A 12,937-nucleotide genomic window follows, 5' to 3' on the forward strand; every position below is an offset into this window, starting at 1 on the left:
CGTTTTGTAGTATCCCCACCCCCAACCCCGCTCTGAGCCTCAGTTGGTTATTTTCTAAATTGAGAGGGCCCATCTTGGCCCTGGCTTCGTAAACAAGTTTCTTTCACTTGGCTACACAGGGCAGGTCAGAGGCTTAAGTCACACACTTCTCATCAGCCCCAGTGCGTTTGAGGTCTCCTGGGTGACCAACAGACATTTATAGACTTAAACGCTTTCTGATTGGCCAGAGGCCAAGCAAGCCTCTGCCCCCCCCCCCCCCCCCCCCCACCGTCCTGGAGCACAGCCACCTCTCCTGTGTGTGCTGGGTCACCATTTTTGCCATGGCTCTGTGTCCCAGCTTATCCGAGAGGCGACTGGGTTAACTAGACCTTTTATGAATCCGTGATTCAGATGTCAGTTCACACTGGCCTGCTTTGGCATCCATTTTTATTTTACCTCAGAAAACCCCGAGGACCAAGTTTGATTGGCAGGATCTGAGAACTGGGAAGACAAGTGTGGTTCTGGTAATGGGCCCAGAAGAGAAAGCCGGCATCCCCTTCCTGTTCCTGGGTGGCAGTGGAGAGGGGACATGTGCCCACTGATCAGCTCTTGGCAGTGACTTTGCAGCAGGCTCTGAGCACGTGTTGGAAGCTGGAAGAGCTGACCACCCAAAGCCCCAGAGAGAGCTTCAGAAAGTCACGCCACCCTCTGCCAACCGCACGGCCTTGCAGCTCAGGTTTCCTTTGAAAATGACTTTAAAGGACTTGCCAGCTCAAGGCCTCAACTCACCCTGTTCTTTGGAAAGGGAGAAAATGATCCCTCGGCTCCCATAGAAACCTGGCAGAAGAACTTAGGGAATAGACAGCTTCAGGAATGACAATTCACAGGCCTGAGGGAGGCTGGCCCCAGGCTCCTTTCCCTCCTGAGAGTCTGTTTTTGTATCATTACTATTTATGAGGGAGACTGAGGAGCAGACAGGGAGGGCGGTGTTCCGACAAAAGGGAGATCAAAGACGGAGCTGCTACAGCCAGCTGACGATTAATAATAAGTAAAAAGAAAACATCTCTAAGCAGAGTTATTAAGAATACAGCCCGGAGCAAAGGGGAGAGAGAATTTTATTACAAAAGCATGGGGTGAATCCATTTTCATATTTTTTTTTTTAAAAAAAACGTTCTCAGAAACCAGGCTATAATTGATATTCTTCACATCATGGAAGAGTCTGGGGGCAAAGGTTTGTTGAGACCTCAAGTTGAGGTGTGTATTGAGGTAGGTGTATTAGCTTTTGTTGCTGTTTGCTTTCCATTGTTGTAATAAAACACTGACCAAAAGCAATTTGGGGACGAAAGGGTTTATCAGGCTTACACACCCTGATCACAGTCTACCATGAAGGAAGCCAGGTCTGGAACTCAAGGCAGGAACCTAGAGGCAAGACAGGAGGCAGAAAGCATGGAGGAACACCGCTTACTGGCTTGTTCTCCGTGGCTTGATCAGTTTTCTGTCCGATGCCGCCCTGGCCCATCTGTCCAGGACTCTCCCACAGCAACACAAAACAGGAAAATGTCCTCAGAAACTTGTCCGCAGGCCAGTCTGAGGGCAGCATTTCTCAGTTGAGATTCCTACTTCCAGATGACCCTGGCAAGAGTGGAGTGGACAGCTAAGCAACCCAGACTTCTTTCCACTGTGGCAGAATGCTCAACACAGCAAGGAAGTGTTGACATCTTTAAGCTCACAGCTCAGATGTTTCTGTCCATAGCCCTTGCTTTTGCAAACTCTGGGCCTGCGGTGAGACAGAGTATCATGGTGGATAGGAAGCAAAGAGAGAGAGAAGGACAAGACACAGTTCTGAGGGCATGCTCTGGAGTGACCTATTTCCTCCAGCTAGGCCTCAACTTCTAAAGTTTCCAGAACCTTCTGAAATAGTGCCACCAGCTGAGGATAAGCCTTTAAAACCATAGCTTTTGGTGGGGCTGGGGGCTTGACCGTATATCCAAGTCACAGCAGTAGACCTATGAACATGACTGAGTAGATACAAGCAGAGCTGTTCAGGAGTCGAAAGACATGTAGTTGAGAGAACCCTCTAGTTCAGGTGTCTCCTGTGACCCACGAGGGGACTGGAGGAAACAGGTCGGCTGCCATCTAGTGACTGGGCAAGTACAGAGACCAGACTCCTCCTTACCCCAGCCCTTGGAAAGAACAGGTGCGCGTTCTGATTTAGTAATGACCACATGGCAGGTCTGAGGTCATGCGGCTAAGTGTTCAACTTGCCTGAGTTCCCACACCCAGCTATTTGTAGAACTTCAAGTTCAGTCAATTGCTAGGACTCAGGCATCTCATTTTCATTTCTTTGTATCCCTCACAGCAGTAATTAATAAGAAACTGTCTCATGTTCTCCCAGAGGCATGCTCAGGAAAACAAGTGGGGAAGAAAACCAGGAAAGAGCTGACCCCCTGGGCACTCATCAGGTCACATCAATGGCAGAGCCCCAAAGCGAGGCTCTCAAAGCAAGCTGATCTTCCAATACTGAGTTCTCTGGAGCTTCCTATTATTTGGAGGTTCCTGGATTTACATTTCTATGAACCTGGCTATTTCTTTTCTTCTTTTTCTTCCTTCTTCTTTTTCTTCCTTCTTCTCCTTCTTCTCCTTCTCCTTCTCCTCCTCCTCCTCCTCCTCCTCCTTCTCCTTCTCCTTCTCCTTCTCCTTCTCCTTCTCCTTCTCCTTCTCCTTCTCCTTCTCCTTCTTCTTCTTCTTCTTCTTCCTCTTCTTCTTCTTCTTCTCTATAAAAAATACCAATCCAAATTCCTACTCCCTCTCCTCCTCCCACTTCCCTCCCACTCCCTCCACACACCCTTTCCCCTCCCCCCTCCAATCTTAAGAGAAGGCAAGGCACCCTGCCCTGTGGGAAGTCCAAGTCTCTCCCCACTACATCCAGGTTGAACAAAGTATATATCCAAAGATAATGGGATCCCAAAAAGCCAGTACATGCAGTAGAGACAAATCCCAGTGCCATTGTCATTGGCCCCTCAGTCTGCCCCAACTGTCAACCACATTCAGAGGGATTGGCTTGATCCCATGCTCATTCATTCCCAGTCCAGTTGGAATTGGTGAGCTCCCATTAGCTCAGGCAAACTGTCTCAGTGGGTGAACCCCTCATAGTCTTGACTTCCTTGCTTATATTCTCCCTCCTTGCGCTCTTCAACTGGAGCTCACCTAGTTGGGAGCTCATTCTAGTGCTCCAATGTGGGTCTCTGTCTCTGTTTCCATCTATTGTTAGATGAACATTCTATGATGATGTTTAAGTAATCATCAGTCTGACTACAGGGCAAGCCCAGTTAAGGCACCCTCTCCTCTATTGCTTAGGGTCTTAGCTGGGGTCATCCTTGTGGATTCCTGGAAATTTTTCTAGAGCCAGGTTTCTTGTTAACCCCCAAATGGCTCCCTCTATCAAGATATCTCTTTCCTTGCTCTCATATCTGTCCTTCCTCCATCTCAACTATCCCATTCCCTCAAGCTCTCCTCAACCCTCCCCTTCCTCCCTTCTCTTCCCCTTCTTCCCTTCCTTCTGCCCCCGCCCTATGCTCCCAAATTTTGTCAGAGCCTGGCTATTTCTCACAACTATTTATAATAGGGTACCTGTGTCCAGCACCTTCTCTTTACATGATCTAGTCTGTGTGGGTTCCTATCTCCTGGAACCAGAGCACAGTTTATGCTGGCAGCAAGACTTCATAGATATTTTATATTTCATGTTTGATATATCTTTGGATTTTAAGCTGTTTATTTACCATGTTCTTATTGACATAACTACTTTAAAATATATCAAAAGGGTCATTTACTAGTTTCTGAAGTAGCAAAGGAGAAACTACCTACAGTCAAACTACCAAGTGAGATGACTGAAAACTGTTCAGTAGTAACACTGCTCCCCCTTTTGGCTAAAGGCGAGTGTGAGATTGTTAAGTAATGAAACATTTTGCAGTACTCCCTCGAATGTAGCAAGGAAAAATACATTCATTTATAGCAACTTGATCATTTTGTGTTACCGACTGTAAGGAACAATAACCCGAGGGGCTGGAGAGACGGCTTGGTGGGGAAAGCTTGCTGCGGTTTCAGAAGACCTGAGTTCAGTTCCCAGCATCCACATCTGGTAGCTCACACCTGTTTCTCACTGCTGCTCTGGGGGTAAAAAAAAAAAATAAAAAAGAAATAATACCCTGAAAGATAGTGTCCGACTTCGGGGAATTTTTTTTATAATAGTTATGTTACCAGTTTCATATTTAATTATGGTACTACAATAAAAGGTTGCATTTCACAGTGGATTGGTAGAGCTGATAACTTTGTGACTTTTCATAAAAAATACACACTTTTTGCCATAGCTTTCCCACGGCTCCTATCCTTTTGGGTAAAATTCATTTCAGAATTAAATTAAACCAAAGTTTGCACCTGGTTACAATTAACAAAACAGTGACTGCCGTTGTGGGGGGGGAGAGAGAGAGAGAGAGAGAGAGAGAGAGAGAGAGAGAGAGAGAGAGAGAGTTCACCTACATGTGGGGACCCATGTTTATGTGGGTGGAAGCCATATGGTTTATCTCAGGTGTCTTCAGTCTTTTTCCATGTTATTTATTGAGGCAAGGCCTCTGACTTAAACCCAGAACTCCCTGATTTGGCCAATCTACCTAGCCAGCTGGCCCTAAGGAACCCCTGTTTTCATCTTCCAAGTGCCAGGGTTCCAGGCAGCTGCTAAGGCAACCCAACATTTCTGTGGTTGCTGGAGATCTGAACTCAGCTTGCCACACTCACACGCCAAGTGCTCTACCAATGGAACGACCTTCTTGACTAACTTTCTTCATGGTGGCTGACATTTGCTGCATTCCTTACAAAAACATACAAAACCTTGGCCTACCCAAAGTACTGTGACTAATGGGAGAGACCAAGTTCCTCCAATCACCAATGAAAAGAAAGGGAGTTAGGGTACCCAGTACAACCAATGCAAGTTCCTCCAATCACCAATGAAAAGAAAGGGGGTTAGGGTACCCAGTACAACCAATGCAATGATTAGGGGTATTTTTATTACAAGTGGAAAACGCTTCAGTGGTCACTGAGAAGCAGAGTTCTAGGAAGAGGGAGGACAAGACAGAAAGGACTTGGAGTCTAGGAAGGGCCTGGGGATGCTTGGAGGACCACTGTACCCCCCACATTTTTGGTGATCCACCTCCCTAGATGAATAGTTGCTCAGCACATTTAACAAATGAATCAGGCCACCCTCACTTCTGCTTTGAAGATAGACGTAGCCAGGCCTGTCTGAGACTCACTACAAACCCTTGTTGTCTTTGAACTTGTAGGGCCAGGATTATAAGTGTGAGCCACCATACAAAGTTTCTCTTTTGCTTTTATATCTTAAGCAGTCAGGCTGGTTAAGTAGCAAGCATGCATGGAGTGAGAATCATTGACTATTGTAACTGAGGTGCTTTAGGGATTATAATGATTTCACACAGTCAAGGAAACCAGGCCCAGAAACAAAAGACATCAAGGGTCACAAGAATTCTGATCAGGAAGATCACTTTTCTCCTGAGTTAGGTTTCTAGCATGATCCAGGCTCTCAAAACATTTGCAGTTAAGTTGGAAAACTATACCATGAATAATGTAGAAAGAAGTATGAAAAGGTATTAAGATTTTGGTCAATAAGTGATGGTCCTAGGAATTCTGGGACTTAGAGAAGGACATAGTTGAAATGGCACATTGCTACCTTGAGGTACTATGTGGTGGCCAGCCTTGCTGTCTTCGTTAGGGTTTTTATTGCTATGAAGAGACACCATGACCAAGGCAAGTCATATAGAAAAAATCATTTAATTGGAGCTGAGTCATAGTTCAGAGGTTTAGTTCGTTATCAGCATGGTGGGGAGCATGGTGGCATGCAGGCAGACATGGTGCTGGAGAAGTTGTTCAGAGTTCTACATCTGAACTGACAGGCATCAGGAAGAGACAATGCCACACTGGGCCTGGCTTGAGCTTCTGAAACCTCAAAGCTCACCCACAGTGACACATTTCCTCCAACAAGGACAGAACTACTCCACCAAGGCCACATCTCCGAATAGTCACACTCTCTATGAGCCTCTGGGGGTCATTTTTATTCAGACCACCAAACTTGCTGAGCAGCTGAGCTGGAGATAAGTATCCTGGGGGTCTCAAGAGCCCCAGCCTTCTCTATGAGATGGCAGGGCACCTCCGTTTGGAAAGAGCTATCTTTCTTGATGTGACCATCACTAGAGCTTGTGAGGGCTACTGTATCAAAATATCACAAAGTGAGTGTCTTCAAGCGACAGAAGTTGCTGCTCCACGGTCTCGAGGCTGGATTTCTGAAACCAGTTCCTCCTGAGTAAAGTGGAGGAGTCTGCTCCAGGCCTCTTTCTGAGCCTCTGGTGGCTTCCTAGCAATTTTCATTTTTTCTTTGGCTTATGAAAACATTGAGTCTGTCTTTTTCCTCAAGATCTCTCTCTCTCTCTCTCTCTCTCTCTCTCTCTCTCTCTCTCTCTCTCTCTATCTCTATCTCTCTCTCTCTCTCTCTCTCTCTCTGTGTGTGTGTGTGTGATACACATGTGCACTCTCACAAGTACATGTGTAACTAACCTCTTTAATACCACACCAACTTAAAATCTTCTGCACAGGGAAGGAGACAGTCAACACACGAAAGAGACAACCTATAGAATGAGACAAAAATATTTCCAAACTATGCCTTCAGCAGAGGGTCAATACCTAGACTCTATATAATACTCAAGCTACTCATAAGCAAGAGAAGATCAGACTAAAGGTGGTTATGGGGGCTGGTGGGACAGCTCAGTGGATGGATGAAGACATTTGCCACACAGCCTGGTGACCTGAGTTTGATCTTAAGAATCCATGGAAAGGTGGAGAGAGAGAGAACCAAATCCACAAAGCTGCCTATGACCTCTGCAAGCACAACTGTGGCCCATGTACCTGCACACATAGGTACACTAATAATTAATAATAATACTTTAAAAATGGTATCGATTCATCAGGCATTCATATGGTTAGTAGAAACATGAAATAAAAGTGCTCAATAGCATCAGTCATTAGAGAAATGCAAGCTCCATCACAGTGAGCAATCTCCTTACTCTGCTAGCATGGTTGCTATCAAAATGGCAAAAAGTGCTAATTACTGGCGCGTGAGCTGAGAAAGGGGAACTCTACATGTGATTCTTAGTAATGTAAATTAATATAGCCATTATGGAAAGCAGTATGGAAGTTCCTCAAAAATTAGAAATGTCACTCTCAGATGAACCAGCAATCTGGCTGCTGGTTATGCACATTCAAAGGAAATGAAATCATAGACCAGCACTCCATATTCGCTGCAGCATGAGTCACTATCACCAAGAAGTGGGAATGGCCTAGTATCAATACGTGTATGAACGGATAAAGAAAATGTGGTATGTAAAGGAAGGGATCTATTATTTGTAGTTGAATGGCTTCAGCAGAAACCAGAGATAACTGTTAAGAATAGAGAAAGTATGGCCAATAGGCACAGGGCAGGTAGGAGGAATGGTTTGTGATGTATTGCATAGACAATAACAATTATTAACACTATTACAGGAGATATTTAAAAATTGGGTAAAAGAAAGGACATTGAATGCTTTTACCATGAAGAAGTGATTAATAAAGTGAGGGCTATGCAGATCTGATTATTACAAACCTATGTGGACCAATGCACACATATGCCACTACATGTGCAGAACTATCATATGCCAATTAAACATACAAGAAAAAAAATAAAATGCCGAAGAAAACACACAATAAAAAAAAAAAAACAGACACATCAGCCACATTGCATTAATGCCTATGAATCTTAATGACTGTGTACTGGTTAATATTGATTGTCAACTAGACAGGATTTATACTCACCTAGGAGACTAACCTCTGGGTGTGTTTGTGAGGGAGTTCCGAGAATGTGTTCATAGAGCTGGGAAGACCTACCCTAACGGCCTAAGTGTGATGGCACCATTCCATGAACTGTGGTCTGAGACTGAGCGAAAAGAGCTGGGATGTAGCTCAGAGACAGAACTCTTACTTAGTATATGAATAAGGCCTGGATTTGGTCCCTACCAATAACACACACACACACACACACACACACACACACACACTAAAAAAAAAAAGAAAAGAGAAAATTCACTGTCCACTGGGCACCAACACTCATATATCCTTGTATACTAACTGTGGATACAACATGATTAGACTAGACACCTCACCTTCCTGCCGCTATCCCTTCCCCACCATTTTAGATTGTATTCTCTTGGATTGTAATCTTAAACTCTTTTTTAAAAGATTTATTTATTTATTTAGGATATGGATACAGTATTGGGCCTGCATGTATGCCTGCAGGCCAGAAAAAAAGGCATCAGATCTCATTATAGATGGTTGTGAACCACTATGTGGTTACTGGGGATTGAACTCAGGACCTCTGGAAGAACAGGCAGTGCTCTGAACTGCTGAACTATCTCCCCAGTACCTGAAATGAACCCTTGCCTTTTAAAGTTTTTTCTTGTTGGGCATTGGGTCGCAGCCAAGAGGAAAGTAACTACTGTAGAATATTGGTGTCCAGAAGTGGTCCTTCGATGGCTGTGACTGGGAGAAACCTGACCATGTGGTCATTGGGCCTTTGGAACTGGTTTATGGGAAGAATGTGGCAGTGTTTGGAACTGTGGCTTAGAGAAGCCCTAGATGCTATGAGCAGAACTTAATGGGCCATCCTGTGGGAGACGATTAGACCAGAATGCTGAGAGACATGGTGGCAGTGCTGGCCCAGCTCATGAGGTTCTAAGGAGGAGCACAGTATCAATCAGGAACTGGGGTAGAGGCCATCTGTGTGATATCCTGGAAGAGTCTGACTTTATTTTGTTCTGAGAATGTGAATGAGGCCAAATGAAGAACCAAATGACTAAATCTTTTTGATGGAGAAAAATCTGGAGATAGGATGGTATACAAGCTACAGCTCGCTGCCCTGATCCAGGTCTGCAGTGAGCGAGAGCAATAGCGGAGCCAGTGCATATGAGAATGGATTGCTTGATGGAGGAAGAGGAGAGTTTAAAGGTCTAGGTAAAGTGGGTGCTGAAAAAACGGCTGGACTTGTTAAAGAGATCAGTAACACTGAAGAGAAATCTCCTGGGCTGCGTTGGGTTTTTGGTAAAAATGATATCCCAAGGGCGAGAGCCCACCAATCACAAGCTCCTTCCTGTGAAAGTGCAAATGTCATTTGGAAGATGAGAGTCTGAACAAGAATGCTACATAAAAGTTTCTTGCTCAAAATGACCACCCAGGAGGACATTCTCACGGATTCGTCCATCAAGGCACACAGAGGCCACCACAACTCTATTCAAGGGGACAAGGAGTAGATCTTGGCAGCATACTCCACTTGACTGTGAATTTGCAGGTGGGAAAGACGAAAGGTAAAAGAAAAATGCAGGCTTGCACCAAGGTCTCTAAAAGTCAGTCAGGCCAGGCAATGTGTGGCCAGGAGACCTGAGAGACCAGTATGCGACGCTGGGAAACACTGGGAAGAAGAAGCCACTAAAGTTGCAATGAAGCTTCTAGAATGATGGAGATGCCAGGACCACAGGTTTCCTGCTAAGGGAAGGTGCAGACATAGAGACATAGAGTGGATTCCAGAGTCTCTCTCTCTCTCTCTCTCTCTCTCTCTCTCTCTCTCTCTCTCTCTCTCTCTCTCTCTCTCTCTCTCTCTCTCTCTCTCTCTGTGTGTGTGTGTGTGTGTGTGTGCGTGTGTGTGTGTGTTATAGGAGGCAGGCAGAGCTGTAGATGCAGGGCTATTCATCTCTTTGCTGCCTGCATGAAGATAACAAGCTCTAGATACTGAACTCAGAGTTTCATGTTTACACTGAAAGTTTTGGTCTTGGTCTGATCGCTCTTGTTATGTCGCTATTTCTCCATTTTGAAATGGGAATGCTTACTTGATACTATTATGTATTAAAAGTATCTAAATAGTTGTACTTTCTTTTTCTTTTTTCCATTATATCTTCTTTTTACTGTTATTTTATTACTTTTAAAAATACCAATCCAAATTCCCACTCTCTCCCCTCCTCCCACTCTCTCTACATATTCTCCTACCCCCTCCCCCTCCAATCCCAAGAGAGGACAAGGTACCCTGTCCTATGGGAAGTCCAAGGCCCTCCCTACTACATCTAGGTTGAGCAAGGTATACAGCCAAAGAGAATAAGATCCCCAAAAGCCATTACATGCAGTAGAGACAAATCCCAGTGCCCCTGTCAGTGGCACCTCAGTCTTCCCCAACTGTCAAACCACATTCAGAGGGACTAGTTTGATCCAGTGCTCATTCACTCCCAGTCCAGTTGGAGTTAGTGAGCTCTCATTAGCACAGGCAACTGTCTCAGTAGGTAAACTTTTCATGGTCTTGACCTCCTTGCTCATATTCTCCCTCCTTCCGCTCTTGGTCCTGGGGAGCTCAGTCCAGTGCTCTGAGGTGGTTCTCTGCCTCTGTTTCCATCTGTTGTTGGATGAAGGTTCTATGGTGATATTTAAAATAGTCATCAGTCTGACTGCAAGGCAAGGCCAGTTCAGACCCCCTCTCCTCTATTGTTTAGGGTCTTAGCTGGGGTCATCCTGGTAGATTCCTGGGCAATTTTCAAGAGCCAAGTTTTTTGCTAATCTTATAATGGCTTCCTCAATCAAGATATTTCTTTTCTTGCTCTCATATCTGTCCTTCCTCCATCTCGACTATCCCATTCCCTCAAATTCTCCTCAATCCTCCCCTTCTCCCCTTCCTTTTACCCCCCATTCCCATGCCCCCAATTTTGTCAGGCGATCTTGTCTGTTTCTGATTTAAATTTAAATTTTGTAGGTATGTATGGGATGAAGAGATGGTTCAGCCATTAAAGGCAAGGCTCACAACTAAAAATATAGGAGTTTACAGCTAAGGGATTGCCTTGACTCTCAGAAGAAACTCAGACTTTGGACTTTTAAACAGTGTTGGAACTGTTAAAGGCAATGGGGACTTTCAAAGTTGGACTGGACACATTTTGCACTATGAAATGGCCTCGAGCCTATGGGGACAAGGAGCAGAAGGCTATGGCTTAAACATGATGTGTTTGGGTGTCAAGTTGACAAGGGGTGGACTTGAAATAGTTAATATTGACTATCAAGTTGACTGGATCTCGAATCACCGAGAGACAAATTTCTAGGCATACCTAGGAGGAATTAGCTAAAATTAGGTTAATCGAGATGGGAAGCCACTCCCTCTCAAATTCATGACCTCTTTTTTAAATCATTCTTCATATATGTTTATATACACAAATAAACGCATAAACATAGTATACTGAGCCCTTTCAGTGCCGCTAGTGTGTGTGTTTGGGGGACTGATCAACTGAACCACCTGGGAACTCACCCTAAATTGGTTTTCCCTCTCTCAGCAACTCCTGGCTGCCCATTTTGAGACTATTTTACCGGTGCAACCTGAAATTAGCCACAAGGTGGCAGGGTAGGACAAGAAGTGGCAGTTTTAGTTAAGCCCCCATCTCATACCCCCTGCACTCCCCAAGAAGATGTAAATTGGGTCAGGTTGTCTTTTGGAGCTGGTCTCCCATAGGAGCCCTTCCCCCTTCCTTTAATTCCTTCCAACTCAAGTGGTTAGTAGCTTATGAGGTGTGATTTGAGGGCCTACTTGAGAGCATAAATTTCCACTCCGGCATTCCTTTTTGAATTGTAGGTTTCTAGTTTTCCTTGAACACTGAGGAAATCGGAAGTTCTGCTCCAATTTTCAGTCAAATGAGGCCAATCTCTGCGAGAGCCCTCCAAGTCCTTCAAATAATACCGCTAACAAACATAGTGCACTTTGTAGGTCAGAAAAGTTTCGAATCCAAGCGCTGTGATCCTCACCACCATCTCACCGGTTAAATAAAAGCAAAATAAGAAAACCCCACCTTAATTGACAAGCAAATGGTGAGAATGAGCCAAGAACACTGGGCTGGTAAGTGGCCAGGCTGGAGCCCAGGTGGCAGAGCCACTCCTTAGAACTTCATGCCCTTGTCTCTGCACAGTCCACTGCATGGCTGTTCCATTGCACAATATAGTTCAAGAAGAGAATTAAGTTTTCAGAGTTGAAAGGTTTGGGGGAGTGGTATTACCAGTTCTGGGTGGATTTAGAGAGGAAGCCACTGGGAACACCCAGACTGTGCTACCAAGGCTGTGGAAGGGGCACACCCCCATTCTCTCACTGTTATCCTTCAGTGACAGGCAGAAGTGCACCCAAACATTGTTCGGGTCATGCCCTGAGACTGTGGGTGACTGTAGAGGCTTATTGAATCTCTGTGGAGCAGGGTCCCACCACAATGAGATCAGATAAACAGCCCTGGCTCAAGATCAGGTGCCAGTGTCGAGCAGGCTTCAGCCTTGGTGGCAGAGTGATTGTCCTCAGGCTCGGGTTTCTAGCTACAACTGAAAAGACCATAGCAGTGATTTCCGGGACAACCCCCTGCCCCTAAATACTCACTGTCTTAGCTTCTCTCTCTGTTGCTGTAATGAAAGACTCTACAGAAGAAGCTTAAGGGACAAGGAACTTGTTCTGTCTCACACTTGCAGGGTACAGTTCCTTGTGGCAAGAACAGGAAATAACCACACTGCATCCATAATTAGGACGCAAAGGATGCATGAGTCCATGCTACTAGAGAATGGTGCTGCTTCCTCTGTGTGTGTGTGTGTGTGTGTGTGTGTGTGTGTGTGTATGTGGTTTATTTGTGGTATGTGTATGATGTATGTATGTGGTGTGTGTGTGTGGTATGTGTATTATGTGTATGTGTGGTGTGTTTTGTGGGGGGGTGGTATGTGTATGATGCCTATGTTGTGTGTGTGGTCTGTATGCATGTGTGCATGTGTAGTGGGTCTCCCTACCACAATTAATAAAAATTAATGAAATGAAGATCAC

This window comes from Arvicola amphibius, chromosome 10 (genome assembly GCF_903992535.2).
Source record: "Arvicola amphibius chromosome 10, mArvAmp1.2, whole genome shotgun sequence".
NCBI lineage: Eukaryota > Metazoa > Chordata > Mammalia > Rodentia > Cricetidae > Arvicola > Arvicola amphibius.